We start from the raw sequence: 21,755 nt of genomic DNA on the forward strand, positions 1-21,755 counted from the left end.
AGGGAAAAAGATGAAATGTATGTGATTCCACTCTGGGGGCTGAGGAGAAGGAAGCAAGGTCTTGTGCTGTTTTATTGACACCCAAGAAAGCCACTTGTCAAAAAAAAAAAAAAAAAAAATCACAACTTAGAGCTCTCTTGAAGTGGGTTCATTTTCTCCTCTAAACCACTTGATGGGTTTTTGCCAGAGAGGAAAAACTGTCTACAGACTAGCCTCAATAATCGCCGTGATCCCTGCTTCTTGGCGCTTTCAGAGGATGAGTGTCCATGTTTCTCGCCCTAAGCTCACCAAGGCCTGGGGCACTGGCCCCTGCCTCTCACTCTTTCATGTTTTATTCTTCTGCACAGAGGACTGCGCTCAGCAGTCCCCTGAAAGATCTGTGCTGTGCTGTGTCCCCTCTTCAGTTATCTCTCTGAGCCCCTCCTTCTGCCTGGAATGCCCTTCTGCTCTTCTTCCTTTGACTATCTCCCCTACCACCCTTATCATTCTTTAAGGGTTCAGCTCAGGTGAAACCTCCTCCAGGAAGCTTTCCCTGACTGCTTTGCATCCCACCCTTTCTGTTGCCACATCCCCACTTCCGGTGTCCCATAGTACTCTCAGAGTACCTTTGACTCATCCATCTTTTTTTTTTTTTTTGCTCTAATTTGTCTCTGTACTCATGTCACCTCCCTCACTAGACAGGAAGCTCTTTGAGGACAGGAAGTCTGTTTATTTTTGTCTTTAAAAAAATTTTTTTTTTTTTTTTTGGTCTTTTTATGGCTGCACCAGTGGCATATGGAGGTTCCCAGGCTAGGGATCGAATTGGAGCTGTAGCCACTGGCCTACACCACAGCCACAGCACCACAGGATCCAAGCCGCATCTGTGACCTATACCACAGCTCTTGGCAATGCTGGGTTCTTAATCCATTGAGTGAGGCCAGGGGTTGAACCTGTGTCCTCATGGATGCTAGTCAGATTAGTTTCCACTCAGCCACAATGAGAACTCCTTAAATCATTTGTTTTTGTGTGCCATCTTTCTTGAGGCCCTTTGCAGGCTGGTTAAAAACCTATAGGTGATCCTTTATTTCCATAAAGGTACTTGCTTACCCTGGAATGGTTTTGGGGTATAGCTAGAGCAGTGACTCAGAGAACTTAAAGGATAAACAGATTACCTGCAAGCCACACTGGATTGGGTATAAATGTTCCACATCAGAATGAAAAACCAGGGAAAAGACACCTCCAGCATGGCGTGCCTGGGAGGCAGGAAATCTGGACTCTGGTCTTGCTGTGTAACTGTGGGTAAGTCGTGGCCCTTCTCTGGGCTTCTCTTTCCTCCTCTGAAAAAAATCAGCACATGGGCTGAAGATGGCTGGAATCCTCAGGATCTAAAATCCTACAATTCTGTGATACGTCTCATGGTTACATGCACTCAAAGTTTGTATAACCATTTCAGTGTCTTGTAGTAGTGAAAGGTACACTCCTTTACTGCTTTCCAAACTATCAGGCTAGGAAATGCAAGCTTCTGACCTCAGCAGATAAACTTAGAAATCTCCACCAGTCATATTTTAGTGCATTTTAAATAGCACATTTAAAGAGAGGTGGGGAATTATTCATTCACTGCTTTTTAAGGCTCAAAATGTAAATTTTATTCTTTGTATTGCATTTTCCTACATAATTTCTCATTTCCTTTGTATTTTCTCAGTTAATCTTACCAGCATCCCTATGAGGTAGCCAAGATGGGCAACTAGGTAGCCCTTAGTGGCATTCACCAAAAATTCTTGCTCTCCATTCTTCTAAGAGCATAGTAATTTATGGCCTGCGGTGGTTGGGAGTATCATGCAATCAGTTCTGTTTAAGGAATTGTGAGCTTCCAGAAATAATGATTGTTAACTTCAAGCTGAACATTTAAGTGAACGTACGAAGCCATCTTGGGTTTTCTGTTTTCTTTGCCAAGGTGTCCAGAAATGTTCTAATCAGTGGCAGTTCCATCAGCCTAAGTCCTGGAGTGAGAGTGATGCAAAGAAAAGCCCCTAAATGAATTGGGGAAGACACACAGCATAAGCAAAATCATCTTTATTGAAGTACTGACATATTGGTGCTATTTTCTGCTGCATCCCAACTTAGCAACTGAGTCAGCCACTAGCACCATTTTCATATGGAGAAACTGAAGCTTAGTAAACTAAAATAAACAGTCTTTTCTTTGTAAGTGCCCCATGCTTGGGATTTGAACTTGGGTCTTCTGACTCCACATTAGTTCTATTTTCCCTACACTGAACAGTTACCTTAACTAGTATTAGGTATTAGACTTGAGTTCATTTGAGCTCAACTTGTGGTTCCTGGGTTTAATCAGTCTTTGGAAGATACAATAGGAGGGTAATAAGATCACAGGCTTTGGAGTTAAGCAGATATAAACTTGAGTCCTGGCTCTGGCAATTATTGGCTTCGTGTCCTTGGCATGTTGCTAGAATGTGGTCTCTTAAGTCTTCTCATTCAACCAAGACTGTAGAGGGTATGACTCTTAATAGTAGGGAAAACGTACCGCTAATGGTATAGTAAGTATCAAGCATCAGTGGCAGTATGGGTAGATATTTTGGGGTGGAGTCTGCTTAAATCAGAGAGAAAGAGTGATTTGCCTGAGGTTATTCAGTAAGTGGCAGAGCCTCAATCGCAACCCAGACCTCTCTCATTCCTTCCAGACTTTCTCAATCTTCTAAGATGAAACTAGCTCTGCTAAAACCCTACATAAGTGAGGAAAAAGAGGCATGGCCTGATTTTAATGATTGACTTCAACGTGGAGAGCCTTCCCATTCTGTTCCTGTTTGCCTTCAAGCTTCAAGTTGATTTATTCTTTGAATATTTCTCTCCTTTATCATACTCTGGCTTAGCATTGAGAACAGCAGGCATTGCCTTGGCAAGGTTACAGGATAAACTTGCTGCTTTTAGGACATCTGCATTCAGCAAAATCTTTATTTTTTCTCCCTTGGGCATAATCTTGGAAAAACACATCTGTTATTCCGGGTGCTTACCTGGCTGGGCTTATTTTTTCTCCTTTGGATGGAGAAGTGAGGAAGAATTTTCACACCCTCTGAAGTCACAGACCCTTTGTGTATTTAAAACATACAAACAAACAAACTCTCAGAATCTTGATTGAGTCATAAAGTTTTATGAGAAAGATGAGAGCACCACCTGTGTCCCAGAGTCCTTCAGTTCCAAGATGTCAAAGTCACTGGAGATGCTTTCAAGAGTCTCTTCTAAGTCACTGAAGTGTGGGCAGGGGTTAGGGGTTTGAATGCCTCTTAATGGACAGACCCTACGTTTCCCAGATCTCTGCCCCAGGACAGATCTCTCGTCCTCTTACCATTGGCTAAGCCACATTTACACATGACTGCCTCTACCTTATCCTCCCCAGTGAACCAATGAATGTTCCAGTATTTGGGGAAGAGAAACAAAGACCAAGGTAAAGTTTGAAACTCAGTTCTACCTCATTCATCCATTCATTCATGGTAAAACAATTATTGAGCACCTACTGTGTGCCAGGCCCTAGACTAGACCCTGAGGAAATGCCAGTAATCCAAACCCTGACCTCATTGTTTTCAACAGTGGAGATTTGAAAAATGACAAGGCAGTTATAATGTGGTGTGATGAAGTCAGGAATAATTGACCATCATTTATTCAATAATACTGAACACTGATTATATGCCAAACACTGTTTTAAGTGCTAAGAATATAGTGGTGAGCAAAACAGACAAACATCTCTGCCCTCATGAAGCTTATCTTTAGATGATATAGGCAGGTAATGAAATAGATAAGTGTATGATGCCATGGCAAGTGGTAATGATAAGCCTCATGGAGAAAAATACGGTGCAGTATTTGGGGAGAGTGTGATGGAGGGTGCTGTTCCAGCTCGGGTGGTCTCAGAAGGGTTCCCTGCAGAGGTGATATTTGAGGGGAGCCCTGCTAATGATGCAGGGCCACAAGGCCAGAAGCACTGCATCCTGTAGGGTATCTGAGAGGGCATCTAACCTGTATCTACCTGTGACTTTTGTTGAACTGCTTAACTTCTCTGAACTTCAGTCTCTTCCTCCCATGAGGGGGTTTAATGCCCTGCATACTCACCTCCTCTGATTGTGGAGAAGAAGAGAGAAACTCTTCTTGAAGGAGCTTCCTTGCTTTTTCTACTTGGATCTGTGAATTTTTCTCATCAGCCCCTTCTCCAGAAGGTCTGGACTCCTAACAGTCTCAGAGTCTCAGTGGTGCTGATGTGAACTCACAGACGAGGCTTTGAATCCTGCCACCAAAAGCAAGTGTCCCAACTTCCCTGAGCCTGATTCCCTCATCTGTACAATGGATATAATGAACAGAACCTATGCTTTCTGGTTATTGTCAGAACTAAGTGAGTTTGTTCATTTCATACCCTCTAAAGGGACTTGCCCTGCAAGAAGTGCTTCAACACTGTGTTGACTGAAACAATATCACCATTATATTTATTAAACGTTGGAAATACCAGTGGCACATGCAGGAGCCTCAAGCCTGTGTCTGGCATGTCATCAATACTCAGAAAATGTTATTGCTCCCCCCTTCTTCTCTTCGTTGTCTCTTCCACTCTATTATCAGTGATGCTGCCCTCTTCCCCTCTTCTGTGTTTGAACCAAAGCCGAGGTTGCAGAGAGCTGGCATCTGGCTCAAGGAAAAGAACAAAGTAAAGAAACTCTTCGGCTTCCTTCTTAGAAACTTTCATCGCACATCGACAGAATGCCAGGTGCTCTCCCAATCACTTTCCATGTATATTAACCTATTTGATCCTCACATTGACACTATAAGCTATATATGTTGACTATCCTCACTTTATGGTGATGGAAACCAAAGTATAGCAATAATATTAAATAACTTCACCAAGGTCACTGGGCTGATTTGCAAGAAATTCTCTAGCTCAAGCCCCCAGAACAAGAAAGAACTGAATTCTCTAAAGAATTAAGATAAGAAAATAGATGGAAGCCTTCTGAATATTGTGTCTCTCCAAAGCCTGGAAGGAGCAGATGATGTGCAGAGGGAGCCTGAACCCCAACGGAGGCACCCCATGCTGGAAGACACGTGGTAAAGGGGTTTTTCTTATCACTTGGGCTCTGCTTACCTTCTCTGATCTTCCTCTCTCCTTCCCTGGGGCTGGCAAGCGTGTCCACAGACAGTTGTAAATTGCTGATCTTGGCAAAAGGCACCGTGGAAAGACAAAGTGAATCATTAAAGAGAAAAAATGGAGCCGGCTGTCTTTGAACTCTCAGACTCTGGAGCATAGCAGTGCTTGGAGCTCAGCACTGCTTGTTTCAGAACTCCAGGATCAATAATTGCCAGCTCCCTACACCCTGCCTTCTGAGAATTGAGGCACCCCCTGGGCGCCAAGAGGCAGAGTGTGGATTCCCAGGTGCAGAAGTGGCATGATGGGGACTTGGTCCCCAGCCTTTGGAAACTGCTGATCTTTCCTTTCCTTCTTTCTTCTCCTGGAAGAGCAGATGGCTTTGAGGGATAGCGGGTGTACTTAGTCAATTAGACTGCTGGCACACCCATTGATCTTTGGGGAGCTAAGGTCAGAAGAACAATTACCCAGCCTGTAATCCTTCTCCAGCTTTCTCTCCTCTGGACCTGTTGGAATTACACACAACTGTCGATGCAAGCTTTGTTCTCCTGGCGTGTCTCTCCCTCCTGCTATTTCTCATTTCTGATCCATTGGGGTCTCTGTCTTCTTCATTCTCATTATTTTCCTGACTTCTCCCTTTTCCTTCTCTTCTCTCCTCATCTAGGGAGTAATGAACCCATTTGGTCAATTTCAAGGCCATTCCCTGACTTACTGCTGGTCATCTGTCCACTGGGGTGACAGCATTGTTCAGAGGAAAGCTTGGGAAATCAGACAGATGGGAATCCAATTCCTGGTTTTTGGCTTATTTGCTTCGTGACCATGGACAAATAATTTAGCTTTAATCATCTTTTCTTTGAATATGGGTTGGATCAGAGCATGAGCGAAATGATGATTGGCCCATGGCAAGTGATCCACAGATAGTAATCATTATCATCATTATTAATTATCATTATTCTTTGCAGAGAAGGGGTGTGGGTAAGGCCATCCTCTGCCTGTGGGTAAGGCCATCCTCTGCCTGCCCCACCAGGTCTCAGCAACGTCATGGCCCCTTAAGGCTCCCACTTCTCAGAGCCTGAACCAATAACAACATAGCCTGGTAGAATATTAGAAACTCTTTCTTCATAGAAAGGATCTAGAAAAGTCAGATATGCAGTTACCCAGGGTGGTGAGGATGGCCCAGGACACAATCCCCTGTCCCCCCACAAACAGAGTTGTGCTGCAGCTCCCCCATCTGACCTCTCCATGTGCATCCACTCTGACCACCTGGCCTACTCCCAAGTTCTCGGTTCCCTGTCCAGTTTCCTGTCCAGTTTTCCTCTCAGAGCCCAGCTGAGAACCCCTAGCTTAGTGAGATATCAGATCCCTGCCAGCTCTGAATTCCAGCTCCTTCTGTGGTCTAGGGCACAATGATACTAAGAAGCCTGGTGCTGGAGTGTGTAGCTGGGAAGGGCTGGAGCTTGTCTTCTAAGCTTCCCCAGCCTCACTGTAAGGAAGAGGACTCTGTCACTGCCTTCAGAGCCATCAGCAATCTTGTCATTTGAAGGCATTGAGCTGGAAGTGAACTGAAGTTATTCATGGTTCTTGGCATCAGCAGAAATACCCTGGTCTTTCTGAAAGTGTGCTGGATTTGGAATCAGAAGACTTGGTCTGAGTCATGGTTCTATCATTTACTAATGATAAAAACTTGGGGAAAAAAAAAAAACCTTAGGCAAGCCATTTAACTTCTTGAGAAACACTTTCTACCATTCTGACAACAATCATTTAATACGGATGCGTCTATACGGTGGTTAGTAGTGCTGGCTCCTTCCTTTATTAAAACACTCTTACAGGTGTGAGGGATATTTGTCATGGATTTCTACTTTGCTTGGAGAGACAAGGTGTTTATAGCAGTTGCCAGTTACAATATAAAAGGTAAATATGGCACTGAGGTTAAGTTCAAGGCTCTCGGGTGCACATCTCTGATCTATTTATCAGCTGTGACCATGGGCAAGTTAACCTACCTCTGTGTGTCTCCATTTTTCCATCTGTAAAATGGGGCTCAGAGTTCCCTGGTGGCTCAGCAGGTTAAAGATCTGGCATTGTTTCCTGCTGTGGCTCAGATTTGATCCCTGGCATAGAAATTTCTTCCACATGCTGTGGGATAAGGAATGGCCAAAAAAGAAGAAGAAGAAGAAAATTAGTGTGGCAATCTATTGCAGTGTATTAGAGAATACACACTAATTATAAATCAAAAAAAAGTAAATGGCTCTTATGATATTAGCACCTAACTCACTGAGGTTTTCTGAAGATTTTGAGGGTGAATATATGTACAGCTTTTGAAACCATAACCATTACAGAGACTTTGTCCCAGTGTTAGGTGCTATTATTTTATACCCAGCTCACATGACTCCCTCATTGACAGTTGTTTTCTTTCTTTCATTCCCTGGCCATATTTGATTGTACTAGGGGCAGTCCCCTGGTCTTATGTTAAACTGATCAGAGTCCCTTCCCTCATAATTTGGAAATGAAAACAGGTAATATGTGTGTATGTATGCATGTGTGTGTGAGAGAGAGAGGGGGGAAGAAAGAGGGACTTGTGATATATTTGCTCAAAAGAATTGGGACAAACAATTGCGACAAACATCTTCTCTCTGACTTCCTACCAGGTGGACTAGGGGATGCAAGAAGAGAAACAGACCCACAAAATGAGGGAGAGATGTAGAGAAAGGCAGTCAGGGGTGGAGGGAGGAAAGGGGGCTGAAGCATACATATGTAGTGGATCACAGGTGAGAGAGTTGGACAGCTTTATAGGCCCTGGTTCTAGTGCCTTCTTGAAGCTCAGCTGCATTTCTAACCTTGGTTTCCAGAGGACAGTCCTGCATGTGTAAATCCCCCTGATTCAGAACAAAAAGCCTACTGATATATATGCTGCTGTATCAAACATGCCCCAGATCACAGTGGTTTCATACCAAGTAGATTTTGCTCTTTCTATGTGCCAACCTACCTGGTCACCAGAAAGCTATTTCTTAGCATCCTCACTCAGGGGTGCAGTCTTTGTCCTGACATGCTTCCACAGTAACTTTGGCAGAAAATAAATGTGGCCAATATGTACTGGCTTTAAAACATCTTTTGTAAGTGACACAGCTTGCTTCTGCTTGGGTCAATTTCATTGGCCAATGAAATCACATGACCACCCTTATCTTTAAAGGAATGAAGGACAACTTTACCAGATAGCAGTCAATGGCACCCAGATGGTTTCTGAACATCCTCCAATAACACCATACCCTCTTTTCTTTTCAATTCACATTGAATTACTTTTTATTAAAATAATACAGGAGTTCCTGTTATGACACAGAGGAAACAAATCCAGCTAGGAACCTTGAGGTTGCAGGTTTGATCCCTGGCCTCACTCAGTGGGTTAAGGATCTGGCATTGCCGTGAGCTGTGGTGTAGGTCACAGATGTGGATTGAATCCTGCGTTGCTGTGTTGCTGTAGCTGTGATGCAGGCCAGCAGCTGTAGCTCTGATTTGACCCCTAGCCCCACAACCTCCATATGCCATGGGTGTGGCCCTAAAAAGCAAACAAAACAAAACAAAAAAACCATAAACAAACAAAAAACATAGAGAGTCCTCACTAGTAGAAATGATAAGAAAAAAAATTCTCAGTGACGGTTGGATGTTAAGTTGGATGTTAAGTTGGCTGGGATAAGCAGTCAGTGCTTTGGGACCCCAGAGATGTGGTGTTTGAGCTGGGCTATGAAGAGAATTATTTGTCTAGCACTGTCATGATTCAGTCTCCAAAACTTTAAAGTCACACACGATATGGTAGACCTTGAGGGCCATGCAGGCTAGATTCTGCCTCCCTGCTCTTTAGGGACAGAATAGGTTGACAAAGAGCAAGCACCTGGAATATCGCACGGTGCTGACTAGCTGTTGAGGAACTGTTACTTGTCTTCCCTTATCTCCTCACACAATACGCTTCTCTTTTTAGTTACTGCTACTGCAAAGTTTTCTGCTTATTTTGCCCTGGGGAATCTAAACACTTCATACTGGCAGTATCATTGGGAGCCATGTGATTGAGGGGTTTGCCATTTTACTGGGAAGTCTAGTTTAATTGTTGGCATAAAGTTCGTTGCCTTAGTGTTATAAGCCAACAGACTTGAGGCTCTGAGATACCATCTGTTTCTCAAAAACATTTTTTTTCCCCAGAATCTTCCGAGAATATAATTTACCATTTAACTTTAGAGATATACGTATATATTTTTTTTACCTATTAGTGGAAATCTTGGGATAGTCATTATGGAGAACAGAGGTGGGTGGGTCTGAGGGTTTTCAGGGACTATGGTCCTGATACAACTCTTGAGGGGACACTTGGACTTAATCAGGAGGATGTGGAAGGGAGGGAGAGGAAAGAATGGTAATCTAGTTCAGGAGCACAGTATGTGTGAAGACAGGGCAATGGGAGAAAGCGTAGTGATTTGGACAGTGCACCTAGCTCAGTACAGCACTTGGGTGTGGGTATGCCTGGGTTCATATGCCAGTTTTACCTTTAAGTGGCCCTGTGATGGCTAAGTTACATGACCTCTCTGGGCTTCGGTTTCCCCACTGTGAAATAGATATAATAGTAACGGCCTCATTAAGACTATTGGTGAAGATTAAATGAGTTATTATGTGTAAAGTACTTGGAGTGAACTCTACCATAGAAGTACTGTAAGAGTGTTGGTGACTCATCATGGCCAGAGCTGTGTGTGTACATGGGCACAACTACTTATCTATTTGGAAGAACCCACGTTTGGGAAGTATGTGAGAAACCTGGGGAAATTTAATGTTATAAATAATACAGTCTTGCTTTTCTTTTGGTTTCAGCCCTGGCAGAAATTCAAGATATGAGAACTGTAAAGAGTGTCATTGGTCTGTTCTAAATTGATGGCCTGAGCTGCTGAGTCAGGGATATTTAGCATTATCATATTGATGTTTTCTTCTCCCCATTGCTATAATCATTGCTGCTAGCCATCTCCTTGGCTCCAGAAATAAGTCAGGATATCTTGTGCCTACAGGTTTGTGCTTTGGAATCGGAGAGCTCTATCTGGTTTAGTACAGGATATATCTTGTCATGTGTGTGTGTCTTTCAATTCTCACACCAACTCTGTGAGTTAGGTCTTGTCACTCATTTTGCATATGAGGTTTAGAGAAGTTAAGTAATCTTCCTACCATCTTTTTAAAAAGTGTATTTTATTGAAGCATAGTTGATTTACATTATATTAGCTTCTGATGTACAGCAAAATGATTCAGTAACATATAAGAATATATATATAAAAATATATATAAGTATATGTATATGCATTTTCATATTCTTTCCATTATGGTTTATTATAGAATATTGAATATAGTTCCATGTGCTATACAGTAGGACCTTGTTGTTTATGCATTCTATATATAATAGTTTGCATCTGCTAATCCCAAACTATCCACTCCTGCCATCCCTCAACCACAAGTCTGTTCTCTATGTTTGTTAAGTTTCTATTTCATAGATAAGTTCATTTGTGTTACATTTTAGAGTTCACACATAAGTGCTATAATATAGTGTTTGTCTTTTTCTGACTTACTTCACTTTGTATGACAATCTCTAGGTCCCATACATGCTGCTGCAAATAGCATAAATTTATTTTTTATGGCTGAGTAGTATTCCATTGTATATATGTACCATATCTTCATCTGTTTATCTGTTGATGGAATTTAGATTGCGTCCATGGTCCGGCTGTTGTAAATAGTGCTTCATTGTACATTGGAGTGCATGTATCTTTTTGAATTAGAGTTTTGTCCAGATAGATGCCCAGGAGTGTGATTGCTTGGTCATACGCTAACTATTTTTAGTTTTTAAAAGAAACTGCACTAGATACTCATGTTGCAACCGAAGAAAGGGTGGGGGAAAAACTGTAATTGTAATGTATACATGTAAGGATAACCTGACCCCCTTGCTGTACAGTGGGAAAATAAAAAATAAAATAAAATAAAATAAAATAAACTAGTATTTTCCATAGTGGCTACATCAATTTTCATCCCTACCAAAAGTGTAGGAGGGTTCTCTAAAGCTATGACATTAAAATGAGTTAGTTCTAGGAGTTCCCTAATAGCCTAGTGGTTAAGGATTAGACGTTGTCTCTGTTGAGGCTAGGATTCAGCCTCGGGCCTGAGAACTTCCACATGCCGAGGGCATGGAGCATCGAGAAAAAAAAAAATGAGATAGTGCTTGTGAACCAGTCAGCACCATGACTGGCTCAGAAATAAATCTGTGACAAATTAGCTCTGATGATGATGATGACATTTGGTTTTTTCATGTTGTTCATAAGGATCAAATTAACTAACGGGTATGGAGGCAAATGTAGAGAGGGGAGACCTTTCATTGAAACTACTGTGAAAAGAGCGCATAATTAATCTAGTTAAAATTCCAACCCTCCTGCCCTATCTATTTATTTAAATCATTCTGCTTTATTTTTTTTCCAGAAAACTTCTCACCATCTAACATACTATATTTCACTCACTTACCTTTTAATTTTTGCGTATTCCCCACTAGAATGTTAAGCTCCTGTGAGGGCAGGAATTACAGTCTGTTTTGTTCTTGGTTGTGTCTCCCATCTCTGAACAGTACTAAGGAATAATAAAGGCTCAATCAATATCTCTAGAGTGAATGGATTAACTAGAAAATTAATATATTGATTAATAATTAGGATAATGACATTTCAGGTCCCTTCCAGTTCTGAGATTTTATGATCTGTGTTTCTAAGAGTTACTCTATTATTCCTACCTGGAAGGATAGGCTCTTGGGAAGGTCTCTGTCTTGGTTATTTTGCTGGCAAGGTCACAAGGTACTTCATGACTCTCTAGCCTTGGGCAGCCGTGAGCATTATTCTCCATGCGTTCATTCTTCAGGTTCAGGAATAGCCATCCATTGCCATATTTGGTTGACATCACCTGTGTGTCAAACATCAAGGTCATGTCAGAAAGTAATGATGCTGTGCTTTTCTCAGCACATGCTCCTGGAAGGGAGTCACGGCCACAGTGGAGCTGCCACCTTCTCACTTTCTCCTTAGATCCAGACACAGTTCCGAATTGTTTGTCATGTGGACTCCATATCTTTCCCCATTCCTACTCTATGTTTTCCTAGGATCATACAGATCATATCAGAGAAGTGTTGTCTCAACTGGATTAGCAGCCGCCTTCATTTCTCTCTCTCTCTCTTTCTGGGGGTGGTGGCGGTTAGGGTTATGGTTTGCTGCCTTCATTTCCAGAGGGCTTAATCTTATATAAGCAAATGCAGATTCTCCTTGTCACTTCCTGTCCTGGCTGCCTTTCTTTCATGGAGGCACAAGCTGAACACCATCCTCCCTCCCCTCCCCTATTCCATCTCTGCGATGACGGATCATCAAGTAATTAGGGCAGCAAGCCTTTGAAACTGTGTCAGCTCCCTGATGGATCAGTTCCTAAGCGCCTGGCCTAGTACTGAGTAAGACATGTGCTTCTCACCATGCCACATCCCCGAGAATCCCCGGGCTGCTGCCTGGGATGGCTGAAAGGGAATACCTGGGCTACTGATGCTGTGGGCAATGCTAGTAGCTTCCCCTCTCTCCATGGGAGGCTTTTTGGGTGAGTATTCGGCAGTGGGGGTTAGTGAGAAAAGCAAAGATGTTAGAATCAGAAGATGTGTGTTTGAGTCCTAGCTCTAACCCTTACTGCTATGTATCTACCCTAAGTTCCTTAAACGTTCTGAGCCTCAGTTTTCTCAGCTCTGAACTAAGGATAATGCTCTTTTTCTCACTGGATTCCTGGAAAATTCCAATTAAATAATGGATGAATTACATATGATATAATTTCAAAATAGAGACTAAATGTTGATATCAGATATGTTGTGCTGCAAAGGCATTTAGGGACACAAGGTGGTATTCCCAGAACTGACTTTCTTTTTTTTTCTTCTGGTCTGGGAGAACTGGGAGAATTTGTTAATTGTTCTTTCTGAGTCTTAGCTTTTTTTTTTTTTTTTTTTTTTTTTTTAGGGCTGTACCTGTGGCATATGGAAATTCCCAGGCTAGGGGTTGAATCAAAGCTACAGCTGCCGGCCTACACCACAGCCACAGCACCTCTGGATCAAGTCGCATCTGTAACTTTCACTGTAGCTTGTGGCATCAATGGATCCTTAACCCATGGGCAAGGCCAGGGATCAAACCTGAGTCCTCATGAATACCAGTCAGGTTCGTTTCCAGTGAGCCGCAGTGGGAGCTCCTGAGCATATTTACTTTCAAAACAGGGATAATAGCCCTCACACTTCATAGGGTAAGTTATGTATTGTGTTCTTGGTAAACTATAAAGTACCAACAATAGTTATTATTATAGTCACTCGTGCTGATGATGTTGGATACAGTGATTTATTTTAATTAAATTATGACAGTGAGTAACATTGTTCCTTAAGGCTAGTACCTTCATTGAAACCCATGGGTAAGTCACTTTATATCTGTTTCCTCCAAAATAAAGTTGAAAGGATGAGTTTGGGTGCTCATTTCATGCAGCATAGATGAGATCTGCATATGAGGATGGGGCCAAGGCTGCCTGTGAAGCTCATGGGAACCAGGGTATGTATGTAACACCAAGCACAGTAACCACAGTGAACACACTGGAGGTACCTTTGCTTTCTTCCAGTCCCACTTGTTCTTAGGCAGTCCAGTTTGGAAGACCATTGGACCCAAAAGTCAGAGATTGTGCTGGTTCAACCCACACAATTCCTTTTGAGGTTCTAGAATATTCCAGAAATCTGTGCAAACCAGTTTTTAAGCTCAGCTATGTTCCTGACCGATGGTGAATGAATATGTCCCCTTTGTTCTAAAGGTAGACGAATTGAAGGAAAGAAACACTTCTGCATGGGATTTGAAAGCATCAGAGAATTTTATCATCTCCGACTCGTACCGACACGAGGACTGTTAGGTAAAGGCGTCTCCCACAATCTCCCGTCCAATTTCTCTTACATCACTCTTGGCGGGCAGCCAACCAGAAGCGCTTGCTATTTTATTCAGTATCGCATCTGCTGAGCCAACATCCACCTGCCCTATTTCACCTCCATCCTCGCTCTGTCCTCTAGAGTTTCACAGCAGAAACCTTGTCCCTCCTCTGTTGCTTCTACTGAAGTGACTCCACTTCAGATATTTGAGAATGATGCTCTTGGCTCATTATCTTCTTTTCTTTGAATTTGTCTTGCTGTTTTATTGTTTTCAATGATAATATATGGATTTTGTTGAGGTAAAAACCTACTTTGTGCCAGACTCTGTCCTAAATGCCTTAGTAAGTTTTTAATCTTACCATAGCTGGTGAGTATGCCCCAGTTTTACAGAACTCTCATTGCCCCAGTTTTACAGAAGAGATTATTGAGGTCCAGCCCAGCTGGTGCATGGCCTAGCTAGGATCCAATTCTAGGGTGCTAGCTGCAGACTCTGCCATCTGAACCCTTAGTCTATATCCCTCCCTTTTATAATGTTACTAATAAAATAATATAAACGGTATTATTATAGGTGCCAATTACTGGTGGGCAGCTAATTGCTGGGCTCCACTAGGTGTTGTATATACACTGGCTCTTATCCTCACAAGAACTGTGAGAACTCATTGTTTATAGGAGAGGAACCTGAGGTGTCAGAAGCCATTAATTAGTTTGCCCTCCCTCTTCTGCTTTATGGGTGAAGTTCATGCCATCACACTGGCATCCCACAACATTGGATATAAGTGTCTTCTCTATGCCAGCCACCATGCTGGGCACTAGGCTATACAGTAATGGACAAGACAGCCCAGTACCAGTCTCCTTCTGGTACTTACACTCTGGTAGGAATATAGTCATTAAACAGAGATGAATTACATAATTGCTTATTTAATTTACACTGTGATGTGAATCTCTTAGATCAAAATCAGCGTTAGGAGTTTCTATTGTGGCTCAGCGGGTTAAGAAACCAACACTGTCTCTGTGAGGATGTGGGTTTGATCTCTGGACTCATCCAGTGGGTTAAGGATCTGGCATTGCTGCCAGCTGAAGGGTAGGTCGCAGATAAGGCTCAGATGTGGTGTTGCTGTGGCTGTGGTGGACACTAGCAGCTGCAGCTCCGATTGGATCCTTAGCCCCTGAACTTCCATATGCCACAGGTGAAGCCCTAAGAAGGCAAAATAAAATAAAATAAAATAAAATAAAATAAAATAAAATAAAATAAAATAAAATAAAATAAAATAAAATAAAATAAAATAAAAATAAAAATTACCCTTATATCTGGTGCCATGGATGAAAAGTGAAATGTGTAATGAGAGGGAATGAGCTGGTTCAAGGAGGGTCAGAGATGGGGAGGAAACACTCCAGACATAAGGAACAGCATGAGCAAAGGCCCTGAGGTTGTGTTGGCCTGCACAGAGAATGAACTGTAGGGGTGGGCTGGAGAGATAGGTCCAGGGGCCCAGGCCTTCCAGAGCTGCGAGGGCCAGATGGGGAGTTCAACCTTTGAAATAGGACATATTTTATTTTGTTTTGAAAAGACCACTCTGCTTGCAGAGGGTAAATATGGACAGGTGGCAAACAAGTGGTTATGATGCCTAGCAGTTTCTGACAAGCAAGCCTCTCACAACTTGAGCTGGACCCTCAGCAGCACAGGCCCTCTGAACCCCTGGTCTATATCCCTGCCTGGGACGGACTGTGGTCCAGAGCCCTGCCCAGAAGCCCAGATGCCTGAGTTGGAAGTCTGGCTCTACTTCTTTCTAGTTACACAACCTTAGCCAAGTTACTAATCTCTTTGTGCCTCAGTTTCCTCATCCGTAAAATAATACCTACTTTACATTGTGAGAGTATGTGAATTAATGTATACAAAGCACCTAGAACAGGGCTGGCATATACCAAATGCTATTTTGTAATCATTATTATTTGTAATGGCTGCACACACTTTTGATTGAAAGCAACCATGGTGGATTATATCCATAAGATTGTGATAACATTAAAAAACCATAGTTTGGGTTTTTTTTGTTTGTTTGCTTGTTTTTTGCTTTTTAGGGCACTCCTTCAGCATATGGAAGTTCCCAGGCTAGGGGTCAAATCAGAGCTGTAGCCGCCGGCCTATGCCACAGCCACAGCAACACGTGATCTGAGCCGAGTTTGCAGCATGTACCACAGCTCACAGTAACACCTGATCCTGCCCACTGAGTGAGGCCAGGGAGTGTACCTGTATCCTCTTGGATCCTAGTTGGGATTGTTAACGGCTGAGCCATGAAGGGAACTCCCAACAAACAATAGTTGATGAGAGTTTTTTGTTTTTTTTTTTTTCATTTTTTTTATTACTCAAATGAATTTATCACATCTGTAGTTGTATAATGATCATAACAATCTGATTTCACAGGATTTCCATCCCACAGCCCAAGTACATCCCCCCACCCCCAAAACTGTCTCCTCCGGAGACCGTAAGTTTTTCAATGTTTGTGAGTCAGCATCTGTTCTGCAAAGAAGTTCAGACTGTCCATTTTTTCAGATTCCACACGTTAGTGAAAGCATTTGATGTTGGTGTCTCATTGTATGGCTGACTTCACTTAGCATGATAGTTTCTAGGTCCATCCACGTTGCTAAAAATGCTGGTATTTCGTTCTTTTTGATGGCTGAGTACTATTCCATTGCGTATATGTACCACATCTTTTGGATCCACTCCTCCATTGATGGACATTTAGGTTGTTTCCATGTCTTGGCTATTGTAAATAGTGCTGCAGTGAACACTGGAGTACATGTGTCTTTGCAAGTCGTGGTTTTCTCTGGATAGATGCCCAGGAGTGGGATTGCTGGATCAAATGGTAGTTCTATGTTTAGTTTCATGAGGAATCTCCATACTCCTTTCCACAGTGGTTTCACCAATTTACAACCCCACCAACAGTGTACTAGGGTTCCTTTTTCTCCACACCCTCCCCAGCACTTATTGTTTGTAGACTTTTTGATGATGGCCATTCTGGTTGGTGTAAGGTGGTACCTCATTGTGGTTTTGATTTGCATTTCTCTAATAATGAGTGATGCTGAACATCTTTTCATGTGTTTCTCGGCCATCTGTATGTCTTCTTTGGAGAACTGTCTGTTTAGATCTTCCACCCATTTTTGGATGGGGTTGTTTGTTTTTTTGGTATGGAGCTGCAGAAGGTGTTTATAAATTTTGGAGATGAATCCCTTGTCAGTCGATTCATTTGCAAAGATGTTCTCCCATTCTGTGGGTTATCTTTTTGTGTTGTTTAGGGTTTCCTTTGCTGTGCAGAAACTTTTAAGTTTGATTAGGTCCCATTTGTTTAATTTTCTTTTTATTGTCAATACTCTGATAGGTGGATCTGAGAAGATGTTGCTGTCGTTTATGTCAGAGAGTGTTTGGCCTATGTTTTCCTCTAGGAGTTTGATAGTGTCTGGTCTTATATCTAGGTCTTTAATCCATTTGGAGTTTATTTTTGTGTATGGTGTTAGGGAGTGTTCTAATTTCATTCTTTTCCATGTGGCTGTCCAGTTTTCCCAGCACCACTTATTGAACAAGCTGTCCTTTCTCCATTGTATAGTCTTGCTTCCTTTGTCATAGATTAGTTGGCTGTAAGTGCATGGGTTTAATTCTGGGCTTTCTATCCTGTTCCATTGATCTATATGTCTGTCTTTGTGCCAGTACCATGCAGTTTTGACGACTGTTGCTTTGTAGTATAGTCTGAAGTCCAGGAGCCTGATTCCTCCAGCTCCATTTTTCTTTTTCAGGATGTCTTTGGCTATTCTGGGTCTTTTGTACTTCCAAACAGACCCCATTCTTAAAAGGCACACACAGACTTTCACGTGCACTGAGTCCCAGGGCAGAGCAAAGTCTCCAAGGGAATCTGGGTCAAGCCTGACCGCAGTTCTTAGAGGACATCCTGGGAAAACAGGGGTGAATGTGGCTTGTTGTGAGGGAAGGACATTGAAAGCAAAGCTCTCAGGAATATTCAGCAGCAGTGCCTTTCTCTGGAGGTGGCCACTTTGGGAAAATCTGGCCCCACCCGTCAGCCAGCCGCTGAGAATCCCCAGGGCAAACAACAACCCAGGTGGGATCACAGCCCCACCCCTCAGTAAACAGGCTACCTAAAGACCCCTCAGGCACACAGTGCCTCTAATCCCATCCAGAGATTAAGCCTCACCCACCAGAGGGATTAGAATCGGCTCCTCCTACCAGGGGGCAGGCATCAGCTCCTTCCATCAGGAAGCCTACACCAAGCCCCCATACTGACTTCAGCCACAGGGGGGCAGACATCAGAAGTAAGAGAGGCTACAACTCTATTATCTGTAAAAAGGTCACCACACCAAAAACCTATAAAAATGAAAAGACAGAGAACTATAACTCAGATGAGGGAGAAAGAAAAAAACCCAGAAAAACAGCTAAGCCATGAGGAGATTCTCAGCCTCCAGGAAAAAGTCGTTAGATTGTTGATGCTGAAGAAGATGCAAGACATTGGAAATAAACGGGAGGCAAAGATGGATAACTTAGAGGAAACACTGACCAAAGAGATACAAGATATCAAACTTAAATAAGAAGAGATGCAAAATACAATAACTGAAATAAAAAACTCACTAGAAGCAGCTAACAGCAGAATACAGGAGGCAGAAGAACGAATAAGCAAGGTGGAGGACAGATTAGAAGAAATTACGGATGCAGAATAGAAAAGAGAAAAAAGATTGAAAACAAATGAAGAGAGTCTCAGAGAACTCTGGGACAACGTGAAATGCTCCAACATCCGTATTATAGGGGTGCCAGAAGGAGAAGAGAGAGAGAAGAAAACAGAAAAAATATTCCAAGAGATAATAGCCGAAAACTTCCCCAATATGGGAAAGGAATCACTCACTCAAATCCAGGAAGCACAACGAGTACCATACAAAATACACCCAAGGAGGAACACATATTAATCAAACTGACCAAAATTAAAGACAAAGAGAAAATCTTGATGAGAGTTTTAAGCCTAACAAATGAGTCTGACTTCGCAACCAAGCATCACAGGTCCCTCTGAATGCCTCCCCAGCTCACGGGTAGGTAGGTGTCTAACCCCTCTCGTGGCTGTTTAAAACAGCGGTTGCAGGTGTACTTTTCTTACTGTCTCACAGCATCTCCCATATATCTCCCATGTATCGTGTTCAGGATCTGCCTTTTCTCCCCTATTAGAAGAGCATGTCCCCTGCTTGGGTGGCTTTTGGCTTTTCTGGTCACTTCTGTAGTCCATCTGATTCAGGAGAGGCCCTTGCCTTACCGCCTGTGGGGGACACTGTGAGAGACCACCCAGGTCCCCTTTTAAGGAGCGGTGTGTTGGCTCAGCTGCTGGGACTGCGGTGGGAAGGCAGTTTTGGCTGGCTGAGCCCTCCTGGGATGGCTCAGCTGCAGAGAGCTGCCTTGTCCAAGGTGAGATTCTTCCCTGGACTGCACCCTTCCAGTGACTTGTATGGAGAAATAAAGTCCCAAATCAAACAGCTCTGCATGGTGGTTCCAGCTTGAGCACTCCCCTGGGTTTGGCCGAGGTTGGCCTTGGGGTTGCATCCCGGCTTGATGTCTTCCTCTAGGGACATCTGCTTTCTGTCCCTCCTCCCCAGGTATGGAACTCAGAGGCACTGGACATTGTAACATCCTGCACGCTCCCCGGTCTCAGGGCCAGCCTCAAGCGGGCCCACCATCCTATGGCCCTGCCCACTCACAGAGACCACCTCACCCCACTCTCACCCAGTACAATTTCTTTATAGCATGAACAGCATCTGTCATCAACTGGATTTGCTTATCTGTTTCCCTGACCCCTGATTCCCTTTCCTAAAATATAAGATTCTTGTCTGCCTCAAAGGCAATCAACGAAGATCAGGTAAATAAATTTGGTATAATATCATAGCTAAGTTTACTCATCATTTGAAGCTAAACTTCCTGACTTCAAATCCAGATGATGACGCTTACCAGCCAGTGACCTTACACAAGCTTTAAAATGTTGGGGCTACAGAATGCATAGCACAGAGTAAGTGTTCAACACTTCTTAGCAGTAAAGAGTCAGTTCATTCAGGGGTTGCTGTAAGGACTAAATGAGATAACACATGGAAATTGCTTAGTGAGCATAGTGCCCAGCTCCGAGTAAGCACTCAATAAATTATCACTTAAATGTGGAATCTAAAACATGGCACAAATGATCCTATCTACAACACAGAAACAGACCAAGGGCATGGAGAGCAGACATGTGGTTGCCAAGAGGGAGGGGGGAGGGAGTGGGATGGATGGGGAGTTTGGAATTGGTAGATGCAAACTATTACGTTTAGAATAGATAAGCAATGCGGTCCTACTCTAGAGCACAGGGAACTATGTCCACTCTGTTGGCGTAGAACATGATGGAAGATAGTATGAGAAAAAAATATATATGTGTATATATATTATATATATGTGTGTGTGTGTATATATGTATGTTATATGTGTGTGTGTGTGTGTGTGTGTGTGTATGTAAAACTGGGTCAGGAATTGAAGGAACACTGTAAATTAACTATACTCTAAAATTTTTTTTAAATATATCTGTTGGCATGAGCTGTATCACAGCAAAGCCAGGCTGTGTCCTCGGCCTCAGCCCTGGAGGCCCCTGCAGGCCAGGCATGTGTTGAGCATACAAGAGGTACAAAATAATGCTGGTGAGCCTTCCTTCCATCCCAGCCTTCAAGGACAGAGAGTGGCTTCCCTTTACTCTGAGAATGCTACCCTGCCTGGACCAGGGCCAGCCACATGGCAAACTCTTCATACGGGCATTTGAGAGAGGTGGTTTAAACCAAATTCCAGTGTCATCTCAGTTTTCTAATATGGTCTCCATGGCGACTCCCCGTCGGTCCAACAGTTCAGGGAAGGTGCTTCCAGATCCAGGGGCTGGCACACTTGCAACTTCCAAACGCGTGCCATATTTTTTTTGCATTTCTCAGACAGATTGTGGCTTGTGTGTTCATTAATTAAGATGAGAGTAATTGGTCCCAGCAAATAGTCTGCACATCAGCTTGCAAATTGTGTGTACAATGAGGCCCCAAGCTTCTTTCTCTCCCATCTCATATCTCTATAGCTTGTTCCTTGGCTTCTGACGGTTTCCCCAAATCCCCAGGCCCTCATTTTGCTGTAACAGTTGAAGAATAAAGGGAGAGGAGGATTTGAAATGGAATTTTCTGGGCTTATTGGAAGTCTATTCATGCCCAGGGAGGGAAGAAATAATCAACCCCCTCATATGTATGTAATACTTGGTGATTTTTGAAAAATGCTTTCATGTATGCAGTGTCATTTATTCCTCACTTCATCACTGGGAAGCACTTATTATTATCAAATGTGTTAAGATCTCAGGCTCTGGGGCACCCATCATCTCTTCCACTTAGTAGCTGTGGAAATAGCAACTTGCTTGAGCCTTTTGTGTGTCATATTCCAAGTGTGAAATATCATCATAACTTTGGACTCTGTTCATCATATTACCTTGTGTACTCAATGAGATAATGCAGGGAAAGCACAGAGCCCACATAGTTGGGCTCTCAAAGTATTTTTGTGAATATACCCATTTCACAGATGGACACTAAAGCTGCTGAAATCTCTAACTGGTAGTGGGCTTGACAAAAATTTTGACTTCAAGGTCTCTGGTTCCT

General features: G+C 42.9%; 1 protein-coding gene and 1 long non-coding RNA gene across 21 annotated transcripts in view; one reads left to right on the forward strand and one right to left on the reverse strand.

Annotated features, from left to right (window-relative positions):
- DAB1 (DAB adaptor protein 1) overlaps positions 1 to 21,755 on the forward strand; it is a 1,225,890-nt gene that overhangs the window by 160,836 nt on the left and 1,043,299 nt on the right. The window lies entirely within an intron of this gene.
- On the reverse strand, positions 10,905 to 15,309 carry LOC146402937 (uncharacterized). The gene is made up of 2 exons (XR_014808198.1): positions 11,116 to 15,309; positions 10,905 to 10,981 (listed from the first exon to the last, which is right to left on the reverse strand). It is a non-coding gene; the product is annotated as an uncharacterized LOC146402937 (long non-coding RNA).

This window comes from Sus scrofa, chromosome 6 (assembly GCF_054392235.1).
Source record: "Sus scrofa isolate SSC_HxYL_T2T_F1_AM1 chromosome 6, Sscrofa_HxYL_maternal_Yorkshire_Landrace_v2.0, whole genome shotgun sequence".
NCBI classification, from domain to species: domain Eukaryota; kingdom Metazoa; phylum Chordata; class Mammalia; order Artiodactyla; family Suidae; genus Sus; species Sus scrofa.